Below are 22,292 nucleotides of genomic sequence, written 5' to 3' on the forward strand. Positions count from 1 at the left end.
GTTAATATAAAAACATTTTCAATCAGTGATTTAAAGCCTGGAGGATGGGGAGGAGACAGAAGGGTGGGTGAGATGATTGGCTGTCACTATAAAAAGGAAAGCAATTACCAGTTCAAAAGCACCTGTAAAAACATTGACAATTCTAATCAAGGGCAATCATCTGGATTTCATAATATAAGATTCATGGCAGTGTTGATCTTGGAAGCTAGCTTTCAGAAAGAAAAAAACATTTGAGCTACGCTTTCATCTATAGGGGCTACACTGGGAAGAATTTGCCCTGCCACACTCTCCCCCCAAATGTCAACACAAGTCAACCAAGTGTGGGCCCAACTGCTTGTTTGTTTCAGATTTATTTTATTTATCTTAATAATCATTTAGATAACTGCTTATTCCAATAAGCTGACATTTTTGAGGGCAGGGCTGAGTTAGGCATCCATTTGGTATGCCTTTGGGGTAAATCCACCCTGCCTCCAAACTCAGCTGGTGTTTCTGCTGGCCTTGCTTATCACTGCCTGCACAGCCATATGAGCAGAGAGGGGCCAAACTTCACCCATCTTCCTTAATATGCTACAAGGCTCCTACCATGCTCAAAAGATGCTGCTCAGCACCAGGGCACTCCTTTCCAATGATGACCTTGCTGATTAACCTTAGCTATCCTGAGCAACCCACCCTGTTCTTGCCAAATTAGTTGTGGCTAATCAGTTTTATAAACAAGTCTGTTTAAATTACAACACCTTGTACACAACGATGAAACACTAAAAAAATTAAAAGGAGGGGGTTTCATACCAGGCAAACTTGTAAAACCTTCCCCCAAATTCTTGCTCAGACCAGCAATAGCAACCAGCTAATGGTGTGCTGTCCTTAGGGAGGGCTGGTGGTTCAGCTGCAGCAAAATGCCTGCAAGCAAGAGGGTGGAACTGAGTAATTGGTCTGTTATCCTCTCCTGAATGGTTGATCAATGTGCATCTGAACCAATAGTGTTCAATGCCTCATTAGATCCATGGCATTATCTGCTGTGAATTCTTTTTAGAAGAATTTTGGCACTGGAACGAGTTTTATTTTGGAAATTTAAAGTCATATACAACATATACAACCCAGATGTGTGCTGGGAAACTAACTCTGCGAAGCGTCCTCAGTCATGCAAGTTTCTGACCTGCCTGGCTGACAATTTCATTTATCAAATGGTAGATGAACCCACAAGAGGTTCAGCCATACTGGACTTAATACTGACCAACAGGCAAGAGTTGGTGGATGAGGTGAAGGAGGTGGGGACCCTAGGGGGAAGTGACCATGTCCTCATAGAATTCCTTTTGAGATGGGGAGCCAAGGAAGCTTGTAGCCAGACGCGGATGTTGGATTTTCGTAGGGCAAACTTTAATAAACTCAGAGACATGATGAGTGTCATACCATGGACGAGAATGCTGGAAGGGAAGGGAGCATGTGAAGGGTGGGCGCTACTCAAACAAGAGCTATTGCATGCTCAATCAATGACTATTCCAGAAATACGAAAACACTGCAGGAGCTCTAAGAAGCCTATTTGGATGAACAGAGAACTTCAAGAGGAACTAAGAAAGAAAAGGAAAATGTTCAGGAAATGGAGGGAAGGACAGAGCTCTAAAGAAGAGTACCTACAGGTTACTAGGCACTGTAGATCAATCATCAGAAAGGCCAAAGCTGAGAGTGAGCTAAGATTGGCCAGGGAAGCCCATTGTAACAAGAAAAGATTTTTCAGTTATGTGAGGAGCAAACGTAAAGTCAAGGAGGCAATAGGCCCACTGTTGGGTGCAGATGGACAAACTCTAACGAAAGATGCAGAGAAAGCAGAAAGGCTTAGTGCCTATTTTACATCAGTTTTTTCCCACAGGTCAAAGTGTTTAGGCACATCTAGAGATGGCTGTAGCCAAAGGATAGTGTCTGGGTGGCAGGTTAACATGGATAGAGAGGTTGTCGAGAGGCATTTAGCTGCACTGGATGAGTTCAAATCCCCTGGTCCAGATGAAATGCACCCGAGAGTACTCAAAGAACTTTCCAGAGAACTTGCACAGCCCTTGTCCATCATCTTCGGAACCTCTTTAAGGACTGGAGATGTCCCGGAGGACTGGAAAAGAGCAAACGTTATTCCGATCTTCAAAAAAGGGAGGAAGGATGACCCAGGAAACTACAGACCAGTGAGTCTGACCTCTGTTGTGGGGAAGATAATGGAGCAGATATTAAAGGGAGCGATCTGCAAACATCTGGAGGACAATTTGGTGATCCAAGGAAGTCAGCATGGATTTGTCTCCAACAGGTCCTGCCAGACCAACCTAGTTTCCTTTTTTGACCAAGTAACAGGTTTGCTGGATCGGGGAAATTCGGTTGATGTCATTTACTTGGATTTTAGTAAAGCTTTTGACAAGGTTCCCCATGATGTTCTGATGGATAGGTTGAAGGACTGCAATCTGGATTTTCAGATAGTTAGGTGGATAGGGAATTGGTTAGAGAACCGCACTCAAAGAGTTGTTGTCAATGGTGTTTCATCAGACTGGAGAGAGGTGAGTAGCGGGGTACCTCAGGGCTCGGTGCTCGGCCCGGTACTTAACATATTTATTAATGATCTAGATGAGGGGGTGGAGGGACTACTCATCAAGTTTGCAGATGACACCAAATTGGGAGGACTGGCAAATACTCCGGAAGATAGAGACAGAGTTCAACGAGATCTGAACACAATGGAAAAATGGGCAAATGAGAACAAGATGCAATTTAAATAAGGTAAGTGTAAAGTTCTGCATCTGGGTCAGAAAAATGAAAAGCATGCCTACTGGATGGGGGATACGCTTCTAGGTAGCACTGTGTGTGAACGAGACCTTGGGGTACTTGTGGATTGTAAACTAAACATGAGCAGGCAGTGTGATGCAGCGGTAAAAAAGGCAAATGCCATTTTGGGCTGTGTCAACAGAGGCATCACATCAAAATCACAAGATGTCATAGTCCCATTGTATACGGCACTGGTCAGACCACACCTGGAGGCCTCACTTCAAGAAGGACGTAGATAAAATTGAAAGGGTACAGAGGAGAGCGACGAAGATGATCTGGGGCCAAGGGACCAAGCCCTATGACGATAGGTTGAGGGACTTGGGAATGTTCAGCCTGGAGAAAAGGAGGTTGAGAGGGGACATGATAGCCCTCTTTAAGTATTTGAAAGGTTGTCACTTGGAGGAGGGCAGGATGCTGTTTCTGCTGGCTGCAGAGGAGAGGACACACAGTAATGGGTTTAAACTACAAGTACAACGATATAGGCTAGATATCAGGAAAAAGTTTTTCACAGTCAGAGTAGTTCAGCAGTGGAATAGGCTGCCTAAGGAGGTGGTGAGCTCCCCCTCACTGGAAGTCTTCAAGCAAAGGTTGGATACACACTTTTCTTGGATGCTTTAGGATGCTTAGGGCTAATCCTGCGTTGAGCAGGGGGTTGGACTAGATGGCCTGTATGGCCCCTTCCAGCTCTATGATTCTATGATTCTATGATTCTATGATTCTATGATTCTAATTTACAGTGAAATCTAATTTAAAATATATTTTACTATCCTGCATCTAGCAGGGCTATTTAAGACTCCCACCTGAGACCATGGATAACTGCTGCAGGTCAAAGTAGGCAATAGGATAGATGGAACAATAGTCCCAGTAGTCAGTACACAGTGGCTTCATATATCATCATATAACATATATAAACCAGTGGTCTTTGGAAAAACAGGGTGAGTGATGAAGAGATTTCATTCCTTCATGCTGTTGCAAATCTTTTCAAATACGACACAGGATCTATGAGCTAGGAATAAAATCTGAATGCACACATTATAATAGAAAAAAGCTTTGAGAACTTTTCATTTGAATTTTTGAACTTTTCAATCCAACCAACCCAAGGCTTTGATGATGTTTCTGTTAAAATACTATTCTGGTTGACAAGTTATGTTATGATTGTTATATCTGTTATATTTGTTACAATGTCCTATGTAATTACCCTGCGACATTCTATGTAAATCGCCCAGAGCCATATGGGAGGGTGGTATAAAAATCTAAAAAAACAAATAAAATGTGCCATTTTCCAGTTTGTTTTGTGTCAAATTACATGGAAGAGCCAAATTCTAGCATGATGAAAATGTGCCATCGCTTTCTGATGCTGGACTGACCCTTGCTGCCATCTCTCTAAATAGACAGTTCATGTTATTTTACCCAGATCTGTAATAGGAAACCTAGCATGCTGACTTTTGTTTCCTTGCTTTGGTTTCCCATTGTAAGTTCAGAGTACGTTATTATATACAGGTTGATAGAACGACCTTTGCAAGTTAAATTATTTAGTAAAGAATCTTAGTAATTTAAACTCCAATCACTTTGCTTGAAATCGGCACTGATAGAATTTGAATGCTGGTTCATGACCTGAATTAATTCATTCCTTTTCAGAGTAAGAGCTTTTTAAAACATACACACACACACTTTAATCAAATCTACTTCTTTACATAAATAATTGGATAAACAAAGGAACATCCTGTATAAATCTTTTTCTGAGATTTGTTTAAGTGCATAGGTTTCTTAACTCAGCCTGCAATCTTATTTAGAGATAGTACTGTATAATATTGCTTATATGATCTGGCTGCCATTGTTTTGTGATCCCAAAACTAGTTTACATAGCATCACAAGTGTATTGTGGTGTGTATCATTTTCAGGAGACTTGAACGTCACTGACATAGCAAAAATTAAGCATGTCCCACTTGTCTGCAGAATTACTCCAGCTTTGGGGCTGCTCTTATTAGGATTTACTTTTGTTGCTACCAACTGACTCTTAGCATACAGTTTACAAAATATACTCATCTATACATTCTGCTGTGACTCCACAACAATACATTCATGTTTCTGGCTTTTGGTATGGACCTGCCTCCAACCACCTAGCTGGCCAACTGTTAGAGACCAATTGTATTTCTCAAGCCTAGTTTTCATTTCTGTGTACCTGAGTCCTTTCTGGCAGTAAACTTTAGCTATTAACCTAACTTAGATATTAACCTTGTTTTCCACTGGTGTAAGACAATTCTGCCTACTGGAAAGGAGTCAATTTTCACAGATATATAGCAAACTGTGAGGTTCGTAGCAAGAAGTATTGTTAAAACAAATAATCTTAGCACCTGTATCCTACCCATTCTGTAGAATGTTACTTCTTGTGTTTTGTGGATACAAAGACCCAGAAGTTCCATAAGAAAAAGAGAAAAAAATCCCAACGAAACCTGGCAACTAGTTAACAGGTCGCAGTGTGGACAGCAAGAAGGTGCATGGGAGTGGCACGTCAGGTGCGGCATGATGTGAAAACATTGTGCCATAAGGGGCAGAGAGGCCAGGCCTATATAAGGCGTCATGTGTACAGGTTAAGCCTCTTTCATCTGTTGCTGTGGCCAGACAGCTTCCCTCCCACCCACCCTATGTTATGACTTTATAGTTCTTCTTAGTTCTGTTATGATTACAATGTTGTTCATTACAGATTGAGGGATGGCATAGGGAGGAACCTGTTTTTGGGGAGAGCTGGGCCTACATTCTGAACTCTCCAGGTGAAGGGTCTCCGTAAGAGGTGGCAGGGTGCGAGCAGGGCTGACCCTCAGGGGAAGGCACAGGGGCTCGCACTGCTAGGTGGCCTGAGGGGGACCAATGGAGGTATGCACCCCCTGCAGTAACTCAGGTGGCACTTCCCTTGCATGGGATCCTAGCAGCAAGGGGAACCCGGGTTCCCGGCTGGAAAATGGGTAGGATTCTCTTGCGGGCTGCTAGGATAAAAGGGGGACGTGGTTGGCTGGCCACAGTAGTGGGTCTCCTCCAATGCCATACCAACATTCATTGTTATTGTTTTAATAAAGCTGTGGCCATGTTAAGCCAAGCTAAGTGTTCATGTCCTTCTTGGGGCCAGCGTGGCCCACCTGCCAATCAATACCTATTGAACATAGCAGTTGCAAAGCATTTAGATCTCTGTTCAGTAATGTTGTATATTTTGTTGAGAGTGAGGGTACAATGAGCAATGGACTAAAACTGCTCCATGATGTCACTCCATTAAATCACAAATATTATGGCAAGAGTGCAGTTTTGAATATGTCAAATCAGTATCAAATCAGGACATTTTGGTTTCCAAGTCCAAAATACTGCACCTCTCCATTATGAGTGAATGAACCACATAAATATGGTTAGGATACCTAGTAAAAGAGGGACATTATTCTTAGATAGCAAACCAAGATAAGAAGACATCATCGGGCAGAGGGGCAGGTACAAAAAAGAGGTGTGAAGAGATGACGTGCCAGCTCACATATCAGGGATTGTCCGGTTTACAGACTTGTAAATAAACACCACTGTGAAAAGATGGTAATTTATTCAAGCAGAACTCGTTGGACACACATAGGCGAATCGGAGCCACAAAGAACAAACAACAGCTCTTATTCCAACAGTTCTGCCACCTTCCTCAGAACCGTTAAGTTTCACATAACAGGCAGTCAAAATAGATAGGAATGCAGGTGCAAGGCCCAGAGGCCCAGTCAAAGGAGATAACTGAGTGGCTAGCAGTGACCTTGGAGCAAGAGAAGCAGGCAGAGAGGGAAAATGGTTACAAGCATACATTTCAAAATGGTTACAAGCAGGTTCAAAGAGCATATATAAATCATGGCAGAAAATGGGGCCCTGATGCTGAACGTGTGTCGCTCAAGCAATGAGGCGGGCTACAAATAGCGCCACGTGCACTAGCTCAGCCTCATTCGTCCGTGGGAGCTGCTGGTGACAGAAGGTTTTCCCTTCCATCCTCCCTATGTTTAAGGTTGTAACAGTTGTGCTTTATAGTTATGTTAATCATTTGTCATGGCTTGTGGGATGGCATAGGGGGAGCCTGAGTTTTGGAAGAGTATGGCTTGTGTCCCAACTCCCAGTTTGGGGCCTCCTAAGAGGTGGCTGGGCATGAACAATCTGACCCTTGGGGAAAGGCTTGGGGGTCTATTAGGTGTTGCTTCAACTAGTCTTTGTAAAGTATCTGATTTGGAGCCCACCTTCTAAAATATGCACTATCTGAGGCCACCACTCTAAGCTTTTGCCTAGCTCTACATCAAGAGTGCATTCCCATGCATGCCAGAAAGAGCTTTGTTAGCACCTAACAGATTTTTCTTTGCCACTCAGCAAGCCTTTAGACTTTAATCTTGTACAAAAGAGCATTCCACCCAATAATTTAACCACTGTGGAAAACCCTTCAGGGTCAAAATGCATTTGATCCATTCTGTCATGTGCAATTAGATATGTGTTGTTTTTACTATGTTTTAATAACTAAATCAGTGCACTTTGTTGAATAAATATTTGTAAAGACTCTCTGTTCAAGTAGGGTTTCAGTTTCCTGTTTTGGTTTTGCAAAAGATTAGGTAAAGGTATCCCCTGTGCAAGCACCGAGTCATGTCTGACCCTTGGGGTGATGCTCTCCAGCGTTTTCATGGCAGACTCAATATGGGGTGGTTTGCCAGTGCCTTCCCCAGTCATTACCGTTTTACCCCCCAGCAGCAAGCTGGGTACTCATTTTACCGACCTCGGAAGGATGGAAGGCTGAGTTAACCTTGAGCCGGCTGCTGGGATCGAACTCCCAGCCTCATGGGCAAAGCTTTCAGACAGCTGCCTTACCACTCTGCACCACAAGAGCTCATTGCAAAAGATTATTCAATGACAACTTTGACCTAATATTTATCCACATTTAATACTTATGATCTATATGGCAAGCTGTTCCTATGTATAGTATGATATATCTTGTAACCCGCCACAAGCTGCTTGTCGAAAGTGGTGGAAAATAAGTAAATAAATGGATAATATATTGTTCCCTGTGATGCTTTAAAATCAGGAACTGTTGCATAGTGACTGATTATACCCTTAACCATGCCCCAGTTTAAATAGGAGATGGGCTAATCATCACAAAATGTTAGTTCACCAGACTCTAGTTAAAGAACCGTTGAAATGAGACTCTTGGGGGATGGCTTACTGGAAGCTGTAATCATAATATCTTGGCAGAATAATTTAGGTTTCTGTTCAAATGAGGTTCAGAAGAGAGAACAAAAAAAAAAGAAATATCCTTTCAACTATCGTTGCTCATGTTGTGGTTTCTGACATAATTCGCTAAAGCAACCAATTTTTTAAAGGTCTTTCAAATCATTATAAATACCTTGAGTCACCTTTCAACTCCCTTTTATGCCTCAGGTTTTCTGCTCATGTGGTATGTTCTGCAGCCACAACAAACTCCTCAATAGTTGTATTGAAACAGAATCTAGGGGGAGTGATGTACTGATACTACTGCACAGAGTGAATATTTTGTGGCAATCTGTTGGTTATGGTAATTCAGCTTCAAGAATTTTCCCATTACCACAGAATTAAACTGGTTTTCAGTCTTTTGTGTTTGCTGTATGCACAATGAGAGACTTGAATTTATACAAGTAACATTTTGAGGCTTTATATTTATAAGACAAGTTCTAATTAAAAGGAGACGAAGGGCTTAATCTTCACCTCAGATTTATATGATGGTATGCAATGGCAAACCACAGCAAGGGACTTACCTGGACACCCTTTTTGTGGGCTCCAGGGCTTTGAGCACACGGAGGGGCAGTCATGTAGACTGGCTGAGTACATGGTCTGAGGCAAGGGAGAGAGTCCAGTAGTAATGGGAGGGTCTCCCTGCATCAGGGAGGGTGAATGTATGGGTAGACCTAGAGGGTGTCACTTGCCCGCTCTTACCCTATTTACCCAGTTGCCATCACTTGACCTTACAAAGATTTTTGTGTGTGTGTGGATTTGCAGACCAGGATGTATTGAATGTCATGCAACCCCCAAGGACACACAAAACAGGCCAAGGCATCTCTTAAAGTGGCGGTCATTAACCCCCGGTCTGCGGCCTGGTACCGGGCCGCAAAGGCCTTGGTACCGGTCTGCGAAGGCCGTGCCCGCCTTTCCCCCCCACAGCAAGAAGCTTGCCAGGCTGTGAGTGAAGCGGCCGTGAATGAAGCATCCGCCAAAGCGTCCGCTTCGCTCATGGCCTGGCTAGCTTCTCGCTGCAAGAGGTGGGGGACGAGGCAGGCGCAGCCACCGAGATGCCGGCAGACGCAAACGCACAGGGACGGAGCTGCTGCACTTGCGCATTTGCACTCCCTGCTGGTGCAAATGTTGCCGTGCATGCAAGTTTGCACGCAGCTACTGCGCATGCGTGGTGCCCAGGCCATCGGCTCTCCTCCACCCCCAGAGGTGGTCCTCAACCCTAAAAAGGTTGGGGACCGCTGTCTTAAAGAACAGTCTATTTATTAAAGTCCACAGAGAGCAGTAGTAAGTGTCTTCATGATAGTTAGGCATTGCTGAAAGCAAAGATCTAAGGTACAACTAGGATTCATATAGACAATCGCCCATTCCTCCTTTTACACACAAATAGTGTGCCAAAATCTGTTCCTACCATGGCTAAGCTTTTATCATCAAAGGGAGAACTGAACGAAGCATTTTCACCCAGGTGCCAATAAGCTCACAAGGCCACGGTGCTTTAGACACAACACAGGAAAGATACAGATGACAACCTAGAGAATGGAGCAGTAAAGTGACGTGGGAGCCAATTGGAGAATAAAAATCTGGAAAGCTCAGGCATGAAGTTCAGCACACCAAAATACACTACAAACAATATGGAGGGGCTAATGGACACTGGACCTTCTTCAATCTATCCATGTGGTCATGGGAGCAGGGGAGTTATTCTCTGGCTCTTGTGAAGCTTTGAGTATTGGGATAGATCCTTTTGGCTGGTGATGTGGTGCCTGCATGGCTAAATCCCACATTGTTGGGACTGTCTTAAAAAGTCTTGGTATGGAGCTAATTGAGTGGCATGTTACCTTAGGGGCTGTTTACAGGACTCTCACCATCAGGTGGCAAGGAGAAACTCAGTGGCCAGCAACCAGGTTAATCCCATGATTTGCTATTCATCAGTTTCACCATAGCAGATGCACTGAGGAGTAAGGTTCATTGGGAGGCAGGGGGATTGCCCAATTCAGGATCTGCCTCCATGATGCATCAGTGCTCCTATAGCAAGCTTTCTCATGAATCCCTGGGGTTTCTTGACAGCCCTGGAAGGCTTTCCCAAATGGGTGGGAGTTAATTAATGTTTAATATATTTTTAAAATTTGTCAAACATGTATTGGGTGATATAACCATATATGGTCAACTTGACTTCCCCCCAAATGGCCAATAATGAGCCCCAGGAAGGGGAGGGGCCCCAGGTGGGGGAATACTTAACGATGCTTCCCAACCATATTCTGCACAATCGTGCCACTTTTGGGGTTTCTCAAGGCTGAAGAATGTTTCAGAGGTTTCTCAACAATTGGTCCACACCAATTTGCACTGTCCTAGTGGGGCTGAAAAACAGAAACATTAGAAACCTAGCAGTGACCTGAATGCCAAAGATCACCAATGGCCAATAGCATGAATGTGCTCAACCAGAAGACCCAATTCTGAGGTCACTGTGACGGCACTGATGCAAAATTAGTGCACAGCAAAATCCAAAGTAGGAAGTCCTGTAGCTGCAGCAGGCATAAATAATGCTAATGAACTGAAACCTAGAGAGAAAGGATCCATCTACAGCAATTAATTAATGACTTGATTAATCTATTCACTTTTGAACTCAGCTAGATCAACCCCTGCTGGATAAGACAAGGACTATGTACCTGCCAAGCATACTGTGGGCCAGAGGTCATATAGCAGCCAATAATATCAGATAGGGGTGGATGATGGCAGCTCCCAGAGTTCCATCCACCCACCAACGTAATCCAACTCATGTAAGAGTCTACTTTACATCCCACCCCTGGCTGGATCATGCAGCCAATTGACGGCCATGCCTTCATCTTCCTGATCCTAAGCCTAAGGTCACAAAAGCTTCGCAGGGTAAATCCTGGCCATGGCTTGTGCTTGAATGTTCTACAGTGGGAAGAATTTTGAAATTACAGAAGATGACCACTACTGTGAAAACTGGGGGCCATTCCGCACCAGGATCTATGTTGCAAATTGGTTGCATAACGAAAAAACGGCGTTTTAAATAGTGGAATTTGTCGTTATGCATACCTGCCTTTGTAGTGGAATCCAGTTGCGTTTCTATTGTTTCCCACAGGTTTCCGGTCTCGGCAAAAATCGCTAGCCAGGAAGCGATATTGCCGAGCTTTGTTCCGCCCCTGGCCGTCAATCAAACGAGCAGCCAATGGACGGCCGTTATCATGCTCCCGAAAGCCCCTTTCCTTTTAAGGCAGGTTTAAAATAAAACACACATGCGTTGCAACGAATCTGTGTTGATTTGTTGCAACGGAGAGACCAATCTAGCTAGCAGGTGGTGTTTGAGCTGCCATTTCATCGTTGCCACGCTCCCCCAGAGTGAAAAAAAAATGCACAGGCGCGATTTTAGGCCGAAAATAAAGGGAAAAATAAAGGGAAAATAAACCAGCAAACGGGGCTGTGTGGTGCTTGGTGCTTGGTGACTTAAAACAGCTCTGGGGAGGGACTGCAGCCGGGGAAGCCTCGCTGGGTAAACGAAGGCTCGCCGGTGCGTTGATCTCCTCTCGCTCCGAGAAAAAAAAATGGCGATCGCTTCGCCGGAAGATCAGAGGAAAGAGCCAGGGGGAGGGACTTTGCAGAAACCGCAACAATGGTAATGCACAGAAGTTTCTCGCTAGTGTTGCAGATTGGTTGCAAGAGTGTAGCGCTTTCCAGAGGGTGAATCCACTTTTTGGGATTTCCCTGAAAGCACTACAACGAAGCGCTTTTTGCGGATCGGTTTCCGGAGTGTGGCAGATTGTCAACGATGTGCATAACTGCAAATTAGTAGCGATTTCAATTTGCAACCATTGTGCAATTTTGAACTAGTGCGGAATGGCCCTGGTTTTGTTCATGTGTATTTATTAAGACAGTTGTCTCTCCCTTACCCTGTTTGACAATCCTCTGCATTTAGTGACAGCAGAAAATATATACAGAAGTGCTGTGGGGATATTGGTGACAAGAAACACAGTAGCTCACACCTGCACAGTGACTTAAATGAGGAGGGAGAGGAAGGAAACTTAAATCTGGTATCCGTTCCTGTATTTGTAATGCTTTTGAGTAGAGTGCACATTTTCTCACATACATGTGAATACTTCTAAAACATCCTCCCTACTGAATAATCATCATTCTCGCTAATGTTTAAATTACCTTGTGGCTCACGTTTATCATAATCTGAGTTTTCATATTCCCAGTAGAAGAAAAGTTGGTTCTTATATGCCGCTTTTCTCTACCTGAAGGAGTCTCAGAGTGTGAGACTCAAGACTCAAGACTGATTTTCTTGAAGGAAGTGGTTTATTTTGTTTGAGCAATATATCACAATCATGTGGGGTTCAAATCCCGAATTTACTCTTAAGAGTTCTTCTAAGATCAATGGGACTGCACAAAATTGTATTTAAGAATGATTGCACTGCCAGCCTGTCAATTCAGACAGCGAATTTCAGCACAGTAAACCCATTTGTTTCAATGGGGTTACTCCAGTTTTGTATTGTAACAACAGTGCTCCAAAAGATAGAGAAATTGTTACAAGCAAATGCACTTCAGGCACTCTAGTTGAAAAGGAATGCAAGAGAATGTATTGAATGTCATTCCCAAAACATCTGGAGTTTTCTGCTTAATACTGGGTAGAGGACATGCTGACCTGAGATATTGTTTTTACAAGCAGCAAAATGCATCAGCACCTTAGATCTTAACAGCTGTTGACCGTTTGATGAGTTCACTGAAGTGATGCTAAATTGAATTGAGAAATGTTATTCAACATTTAAAAAAACATTAATAACATTGCAATCTGAAGGGATATGGTAATATGCAAATATAATGTTAGGTGAATTGTGCTTTTGCAAGATCCTAGTTGCCTTGTTTCTTAACGGCAGTGTAGTCACATGTTAAATATATGTTAAATAAATAAACATATTTTCTCCATATCATTATCTAGATTGATCCCTGTGATAGGCCATCACATGAGAGTGTCCTCTATGAGTCCAAGGGTAAAGGGGAGACCATTTAATCTGCTATGCACATAACTTGTTGCTTGACACAATACTCAGCTAAAGAAAATATTGGAAGAGTGGTAAACACTATGTCAGCAGGAGGATAACAGCTGGCATGGCCATGCAAATACACATGAAGTACTGCAGGAAGAATCCCAGGTTGCCAGCTACTGGGCCTTCTGGGTAGCAGATGAGCTCGGGGAAGCATCACAGAAGCTGTCCCAAAGCCCACCAGTGAAGGAAGGGCAGGTGGGAAGGGAGAAGTAGAATGGGGTCCCATCTACTATAAGGGAGTTGCTTAATAGTATCTATTTAAGACCAGCATGGTGCATTGGTTAAGAGCAGTGGTTTCTAATCTGGGTTTGATCCCCCTCTCTTCCACATGCAGCCAGCTGGGTAACCTTGAGCTCTTCATAGCCCTGATAATGTTGCTCTCACAGAGACATCCTGTCAGAACTCTCTTTCAACCTCACCTACCTTACAGGGTGTCTATTGTGGGGAGAGGAAGGGAAGGTGGTTGTAAGCTGCTTTGAGACTCCTTTGGGTAGAGAAAAGCAGGGTATAAAAACCAGCTCTTCTTCAGAGTCCCTTTTGGTGTAAGTTAAGGATTGGGTTGTGGTAGGATTGGAGAGTCAACCAATGGGCACCTGAACAAGCAAATATAGGATAGATTTGATGGAGGGTGATTGGTTTAGAAAAGTTGGTGTTTTTATACAGCTCTGCCAATAATAATTGGGAGATTTGTATCTTTCCTGTATAGTTATATCATTTTATATATATATTATGAATTTACAGTGATATCTGGAATTGTGTTATGGAGGAAAAATTGATGAACATACTTATTATCCTGCAAATATTATTATTTATGAAAAAAGATATAGGGCACTTTGGTAGTTCAAAGGAGTATTATCAACGGCTTCTCACATTATTCAGAAATATTCTACTCATTGTTCAGGAGTACTTTAATCAGTCTATGAAGGAACTCATCTTTAATGTCATATAAGATTCTTTACCCTTCATTTAAGGCACCTTAAGGAAAAATAAATTAATTAAAAATGAATATTTTCCTTACACCCCCTAGGTATAAGAAAATCTTGTGGCCCTTCCTTGCATACCCAGGGAATTTCTGATTGCCACAGTGGAATTGCAGGCTAGGATGAATTATGGAGATTTTTGGTGGTGGGGGATCACTTGGGCATGAACATGGGGTCACTGTGGGTAGGCAGGTAGTTGTGAGTTCCTGCCTTGTGTAGGGGGTTGGACTAGGTGACCCTGGAGGTCCCAACTCTATGATTCTATGAATATGTGTGCACCAAAGAGGCATTCTCTGCCAGCAAGTCAGATGCAATTAATTGCAGTTTATTGTGTTTTAATTCATGGACTAAACTAGTCCAAATTAGCACAATAAAATTAGAGTCCAGTAACACCTTTAAGACCAACAAAGATTTATTCAGGGCGTGAGCTTCCGAGTGCAAGCACTCTTCATCAGACTATGATCTTCTTACATGACAGAGAATATATAGGAAAAATCAATTCTGTTACATCAGTAGTCTGTGTCACAACCAAATACAGCCAATGATAATCCTTTGTCAAAACAGAGTGCTTGCACACTCAGAAATGCTTTCTGAAGCTGTCTGTCCATGAGGTTGGGATTTTGATCCCAGAGTTCGATCCCAGCAGCCAGCTCAAGGTTGACTCAGCCTTCCATCCTTCTGAGGTCAGCAAAATGAGTACCCAGCTTGCTGCTGGGGGGTAAAACGGTAATGACTGGGGAAGGCACTGGCAAGGCCACCCTGTATTGAGTCTGCCATGAAAACGCTGGAGGGCGTCACCCCAAGAGTCAGACATGACCCGGTGCTTGTACAGGGGATACCTTTACCTTTACCTTATTTCTTGGTATTTAGCTTTCTTGGTTCCAAGCATTTAAGACTTTAATCATGAGAAAGATCAAGGTTTTCACAACACCAAGATGTCACTGATCAGGTGAATGCATTTTTTTCATTCTTGATGACTCTTTCAGCTTCTGGCATTGTGTCACCCTGCCTATCGCTATCACAATGAAAGCTCAGTTCATAAATGCTCCATAATACTAGGATATGTCAAATCTGTCATTTTTTGTAAGACATTATTGAAAAAAAAATTGTGGTATAACTTGGAGGAGATCTTAACACCTGCCTACAGCCATATCCAGTCAGAACGGTGTAGGACATCTTAAACTCTTGTGCTCACACAAATAGCAGCAATGAACCCAGAGTGGGTTGTGCCAGTAAAAAAAATGGCAGTACTGAAATGAAAATGAAGGTGTCCTTTAAAAAAAGAAATTAAACCTCACAATAACTGTCTAAAATAATTCTTATTTTATGCTGCTTTTAAAAACTTTTTTAACCTTCTGAACAGATGGCCTTCCAAACACAATCTGTTTTGACAAACACAGAATCATTCCAATTCTAGTGTTTCTAAGAAGATAAGTTTTTCTTTTGTGTCTCTCAAACCTGATTGGCCAATTCATGCAGCATAATTTCAGTAAGGAGGCAGCAGCTGCTCAGATAACTAGGATGGAGCAAGGAACACCTGACAAGCCTGGTCATAATAGAACAATGGTGGCAAAATCAAGGTCTTTTGCAAAGCATAAATGAGCAGTTCCATTTGCAGCTCTTGATTAAAACCACAGAATCTGAAGAACATATGCAAAAGCGGAAGAGCAGTAATGCTCTTTTGGTTTCTATAGTCATTCTCCTCTTCTGAAGAGAGGTGCAGGAAATGACAACCTAAGACTGGAATTTGGCAGCAGGCAATGTAAATTGTCATACAGATGTTGATTTTGGTTTATGAGCAAAATAGTTAAGAAATATTATCATTGCAACTATGGAGGGGTTGACCTCCACACTGATTTGGTTTGCTTCCCCTCCCCCCCAGGTAGATATGCTACTAAGTTCACCACAAACCGATTTGGCAGATGAACATACTTTGTTTAACAACCAATATCAGCTAAGTCTTGGATCTTTTCATTTTGTTTCTGTCTGGAAGCCAGTTTGACATTGTAATTCACAGCTCAATGGAGGTTACCTTTATTTTAAAGCAGATATTCACTGAAGCTGCTGTGTAGTTATTGGGAGGGGTCAGGGAATCCAGATGTTGCATCCTAGTGTGGCTCAGACCAGGGATCCTCAAAACAAGGATGGTCCTCTCAGGCTTTTCCATGGTCACTTACTGATACGATTGCCTTTACATTACCCCCAGCACACATTTAAGACTCCTAAAACTCCCATCCCTTCCCAGAGTAAACAATCCTCCCCCCTATTCCAGGTTTCTGCCCCATCTGGCCCCTTTCATGCCACCAAATATTAATATTACTTTTTGAAACATTTCCCGTTTGTTTTCATTATAATTACAATATTTGGACTTTTTGTTCCCTTTTATTTCCACAGACTAAGGATAAGTGGAAGAGTGTATGAGATATTAGGTGGATTTCATCAAATTGGGTTTTATCTACTTGAAGAAAGAATGTTTAGTGTGCCCAGTTCTGCCATTTTAAAATTACTGTCTTCATTCAAATCCTTAAGCAGGAGACCTATTCCCTATTCTTATGTGGGTCTTTTCTGGCTTTTCCTTTTGTGTGAGTCCAGTTGCTTCCTCCACTCAAAGGAACACTAATCACCCAGTGGACAGATTTTGCATCTGCTTTGCTAGCTCAAACATCACCATATCAGAGTCTGGAGCAGATGGAGAAATGTCAACAGCAATAAAAATAGGAGATGAGAGAGCAAACAGGGAGGAAAAAGAAATCAGATGAAACTGATGGGTAAGGTCTGGTTCAATTTGAATCATAAAATGAACAAACAGTAAGGGAGAGAGATAAACAAGAAAACACACCTGCAGCTTCCAAGAAACAAAGTTCTGCTGGTCAGGAGAAGGGGAAGTTTCAGCACTGTAAGCAGAGTTGCTCATCTCATCACCATTATAGAGAGAAGAATGGCAGTTTTAAAGGTCTCCACTCAGAAATGAAAGGAAATGATTGGGAGAGAGAGAGAGAGAGAGAGAGAGAGAGAGAGAGAGAGAGAGAGAGAGAGAAACATGTGCTCATTGGGTTATTTTTGAGAAACAGTTGTATTTGCTTTTGATGCTGCTAGACTCAGTCTGCTGTCAAGAAAGGGGTAGTGTACAGTAATGCTCCACAAAAAACAACAGGAGGAGGGAGACAGGAGGAACTGTTTTTCCTTCCCCAAAATCAATTTAGAAAGGTTGAGTCTAAAGGACACTAATGGCCATACTTAAATGAGGCTTCTTAGAAGGGATGGCTTGTTGAAATGACCCCCTTAAAAAAAAAGTGTTAGGATTTGACACCTTAGAACTAGAGACAGGTGCGTTAATATTTGACTGAAAAGTATTCAAATAAATTAATCCATCAATTATTGTGATTCATTTTAATAGGAAACATTTTAGAGTAAAATCTACACGTGTACAAACTCCCCAAACATAAGCAAGAACATTCCAGTCCTTCTCCCTCCAATGCCTGATGCCACTATGCTCCCTTTCTTCCTATAGCTGAGCCTTGCTGGTAAGTTCCCTACCAAGCATTGAGTGTAAATGCCAGAGCTTTTTCCTGTGTCCCCCAATCCACTCTGTCTACAACCAAAGCTTTTGCTTATATCTAGCCAGTGCAGCCTCAGAGAATGACAAAGAAGACTATTTCTCATTCTCAGTGTGTTTGAAAAAGTTGGCCACATAACAGCACTGCTTCTATACAAGACATAGGATTCTGTCAAGAAAGTAGCTCTAAATGTTAATTTAATTTTTTTTATTGACAGTTACACAAATAAAATATATCTGTCGTTTCCACAGGTAACAGATTGTTTGGATACCCCCACCGTTATAATGTTATTATCCAGATATATTTCTTCCTAGGCCTGTTGTAAGGGGATTTTTCTGGGTCAAATCCTTTTATGAGCAAACTGATCTGGATGCATGTATTGTCCATTCTGCTTTTTCTCTTTGGGGAAGGTTGCTGGAAGACCATTTCAACCTCACGAATCACGGGGCTATTGCAGACTTGTCTGGATTGGTTTGCCTGCTTGTTCATTCCTTCTCCCAGGAGATATTTTGAAAAGAAATAGAGAGAGAAGGCAGATTTGGTTCATTCAGAAGTCAAGCTGGCCAGCACTTCTGCCATACAGTTCAAGAGAGGTATTGGACTAATCTCCATAGAAGGAGCAGGTTTAGTAGATTATAACCACTAACAAATAAATGATTATTTTATTCTGTTCATTTTGTTCTATTCTGTTTTTTGTTTGTTATTGATTGATTAATAATACATATTAAAATCAAAGAACGTAGATATTTATGAAGAATTTTAGTTGTGTGCATTTTGGCCTTAGCTCCTCTTTTGTGAAATTTGTTACTTGTTCCATCATGGCTCCAAAGTGAGATTATTTCTCTTTACAAGCCAAGAAGCATTTCCAACATTGCAGAAAATCATCTGGAGATTCCGTGTGAAGCAGGCTTGTTAGTTTGGCCATAGAGACAAGATTTTCAAGCTTACTCATCCATGTCTGTTTTGGGCATCCGTGGTTGTTTCCACCTCTGTGCTATTACCAGCCTTGCCTCCACTGTTGTATAAAAAACAACAACAACAGTTGTCTTAGATGTTTTGGCATATTTGGTGGCATGAGGCATAATAACATAGATTTAGCAAGCATTGGAAATTTGTATTTCATAATATTCTGCATCTCAGAGGAAACTTTGATCCAGAATGACTTCACAGGTACACCACATGTGATAATAGGATCCAATAGCTTTTTTGCATCTCCAACATTTGCCATCCTTTTTTTTTTAAAGATTTTCCTTATATATTTTGGAGTGATATACCACTATAGAACATTTTATACAAGCCCTCTCTTGGGTATTGGAATTTGGTTAATGTTAAGGTTTTAGACCATAATTGCTCCCATTCTTCATACCGAATTGTGTGACCAAAGTTCTGCATCTGTTTGATCATGCAGTTCTTCACCTGTTCTTCTGTATCCATCTTCAATAAGCACGTATAGCTGGTTTAGGAGATGTGGATTATTTTGATTTGAGTTTTAAATTTGGTTTAGGGTCATACACATATGTCTTGTTGGGCTAAGTCTGTCTTCATTCCTGAAAGTAACTGCCTGTGCACTAGTCAATCTAGATTCTTATTTTCTTTAGCTAGTTGGGTGTATTCCTTAAGATCTCCCTCCAGAGTAACCAGATCTTGATATCTCAGTGTGCCTACTTTGTGGATTTGTGCCCGATCCATGAATACCTCAACTGGTGATTTAAATGGGGATATCCCTGGGCTGATTCTTTCCCAATATCTTTTCCAAATGTAAATGAGGGGGCTTATTATTGGGCGTGCATTTTCTCACTGCTTTTTCCTTGCCCTGGGGCCAGATCATGTTATGTATGCCTCAGGTGAGCCTGACTTTTTCAACCTCTAAGTCTCTGTTTCCTGGGTTGCTAATCCAATCTGCCACCGAAGTGAGGGCAGCTGCATGATAATACAATTTCAAGTTTGGAACACCCATACCCCCTCGTCTCATCTTTTAGGATCTTTAATGCAATTCTCGATCTTTTATGGTTCCAAATATAACTGTTAATATCTCTGCAAGTTTTGTAATGCTTGTTCTCTAAAGTCTAGAGCAGGGGTAGTCAACCTGTGGTCCTCCAGATGTTCATGGACTACAATTCCCATGATTCCCTACCAGCAAACACTGGCAGGGGCCCATGGGAATTGTAGTTCATGAACATCTGGAGGACCACAGGTTGACTACCCCTGGTCTAGAGGAAGTGTTTGGAACAGAAAGTTCAGTTTTGGGAGGACTGTCATTTTTATTGCCACCATCCTGGCTGACCATGAACATTTTTGAGTGATTCATCTGACAAGATCCATCATTAGCAGAGACCTAACCTTATTGTAGTTATTTTACATTAGTTTATCAAGATTTTTATTCAAGTATATTCAAGTATATTCAAGCCTAAGTATTTAATCTTGTTGGGGTTTACCACACAACCTGTAGATGATTCCAATTTTTTTCTTTTCTTTGTTTGTTTGAAGAAGGATTTCCATTTTAGTTCTATTGATTTTGTATCCTGATACTCATCCAAATTCTACTATACATTTCATGAGTTTAGGAATGGACTTGTCCAGTTCTTCCATGGACAGAACAACATATGCATAACTTCTCATTTTATATTCTTGATCTTCTGCTCTTATGCCTACAATTCCTGGATCTCCTCTTATTTTGTTAGCTAACAGTTCTAGCATTATATTGAATAGATAGAAGTGGAGACAATGGGCAGACTTGTCTAGTGCCTTTATTTATTTGGATTGATCCTCTGTTGCCATCCCGTTGGCTAGGATTCTTGCTTTCTGTTTAAAGTATATGAACTGTGTCCATTTTATGAAGCTATTTCTACATCCGCTGAAGAGTGGCATGCAGGAAGTCCCACTTAACATTATCAAAGGCATTTTCTGCATTAAGAAAAAGGAAGGCTGCTTCTTTATTTTTGGATTTTGCTAGTTTCATGGCATTTAATACGAAGCAAATGTTATCTCTCATGTGTTTTCTTGGCATAAAATCTGTTTGATCTGCATGGATCTGCCTCTACTAGATTCAACTGCCACCCATAAATGCGAGCCCTCCAACTGGCTCCACATCCACACAGCCTGGGGAGGTCAGCACACAAGCTTAGCCACCCCACAAATGATCCACCCCATGCTTAAAATCCACAAGTTGTGACAATCAACATAATTAGTAAACACATGTAAAACACATATAATTAAATCCAACTCCAATATAACCATAGGGAAGGTGGGAGGATTATGTCTTCATTGCCGGGAAAGGGGGAAAGAGGCTGAGTTGTGAATCACCATCCCTTATAAAGATGCCTGGCTCAGCCCTGCCCCCTGCCACTGCCACATGGATGCTCATCACCACCTGGGGAATGCCGGGGCTAGGACTCATGCTCCCAGCCACCAAGTCCTTTCCCAGCATTTCACCCCTCAGTGGCAGCAAAGGCCTTCCTTGCTGATTCATGGGGGGTTCTTTTTGTATCCTTGCTTCTAGCACATTATTAAGAGTCTAAAGTTGTGTGTTGTAACAGGATGACAGCCTCTTAATGAGATAGAGGAATGAACTAATATTCTATCTGTCCAGAAACACAAATCATTGAGCATGCATTGGTCACTCTAAACAAAGATTGGACTCACACTTATGCCTTATTTGTGATATTTTTTTCCTTTAAAATTTGCAATATATTCATATTTACTCACATAACAGCACCCACATTTATATATTTGTTTGCTGATTCTCATGTTACATTTTGCTCATGTTGGAGAAGAAGGGTGAATAACCTGCTCTTCTACCATGTGAATATCACATTATGTATATGAACTTTGAACTTCCTTTACTTTGAACTTCCTAAGACCTGCTATTGAACTGTTGGAGAATCACGTCTGGATTCTGAAGTTAGTTTGGTTGCCTCTGGATAAATTAATACAAAACTTCTCAAGCAATGTCTACAGTCATTGAATTCTGCAATATGTAAATTATAAGTTACTCTTTTTGTGTTACTTACAAGCAATATAATCCTTTCTAGCTGAAAAGAGACAGATGTTTTCATTTTTATGGGGAGAGCAAAAATGATAATTTCCCTTAGGGATCTTTGAAAAATGCAATGTATTGTCTTCTTCATTTTAACAAAACTATATCCTATGTATCTTTACCTAATACTGACATAGTGAATCTAAAAACATCTGGCATATGTTTTATATTTTAAGCATTTGCCTCAAGCCTGCTCAGAAAGGAACCAATTTTTTTCTGGCTCCCAAAATGTATTACCCTGTACATATATAGTTTCAGCAATAATCTTTCCTAGAATGCACAGATAAAGTATAATTATTCACAGTTTATTCAAGGTTTTGTATAAACATAGCTAACATTTTCAGAGATGTACAGCCCAATTTTAAGTAGTCACAGCTTTCAAATGTTTCTGACGTCAAATGATTTAGATGGGTTGGACTGAATTTAGTATCATATATGTGAGCTGCGCCATGATTTAAAGGTTATATCAAAGTTTAAGCTTAGTTTTAGTTGGAAAATAGAATTTATTTATTTCTATATATTGCTCGCCTGGCAAGCTGACTCCAACAGCTAACAGTTTCAACAACTAATAGTAAGGGACTTTTTTATTTAAATTATTTAATTTACAAATTGG

Source organism: Paroedura picta, chromosome 1 (genome assembly GCF_049243985.1).
Source record: "Paroedura picta isolate Pp20150507F chromosome 1, Ppicta_v3.0, whole genome shotgun sequence".
In the NCBI taxonomy this organism is placed as follows: domain Eukaryota; kingdom Metazoa; phylum Chordata; class Lepidosauria; order Squamata; family Gekkonidae; genus Paroedura; species Paroedura picta.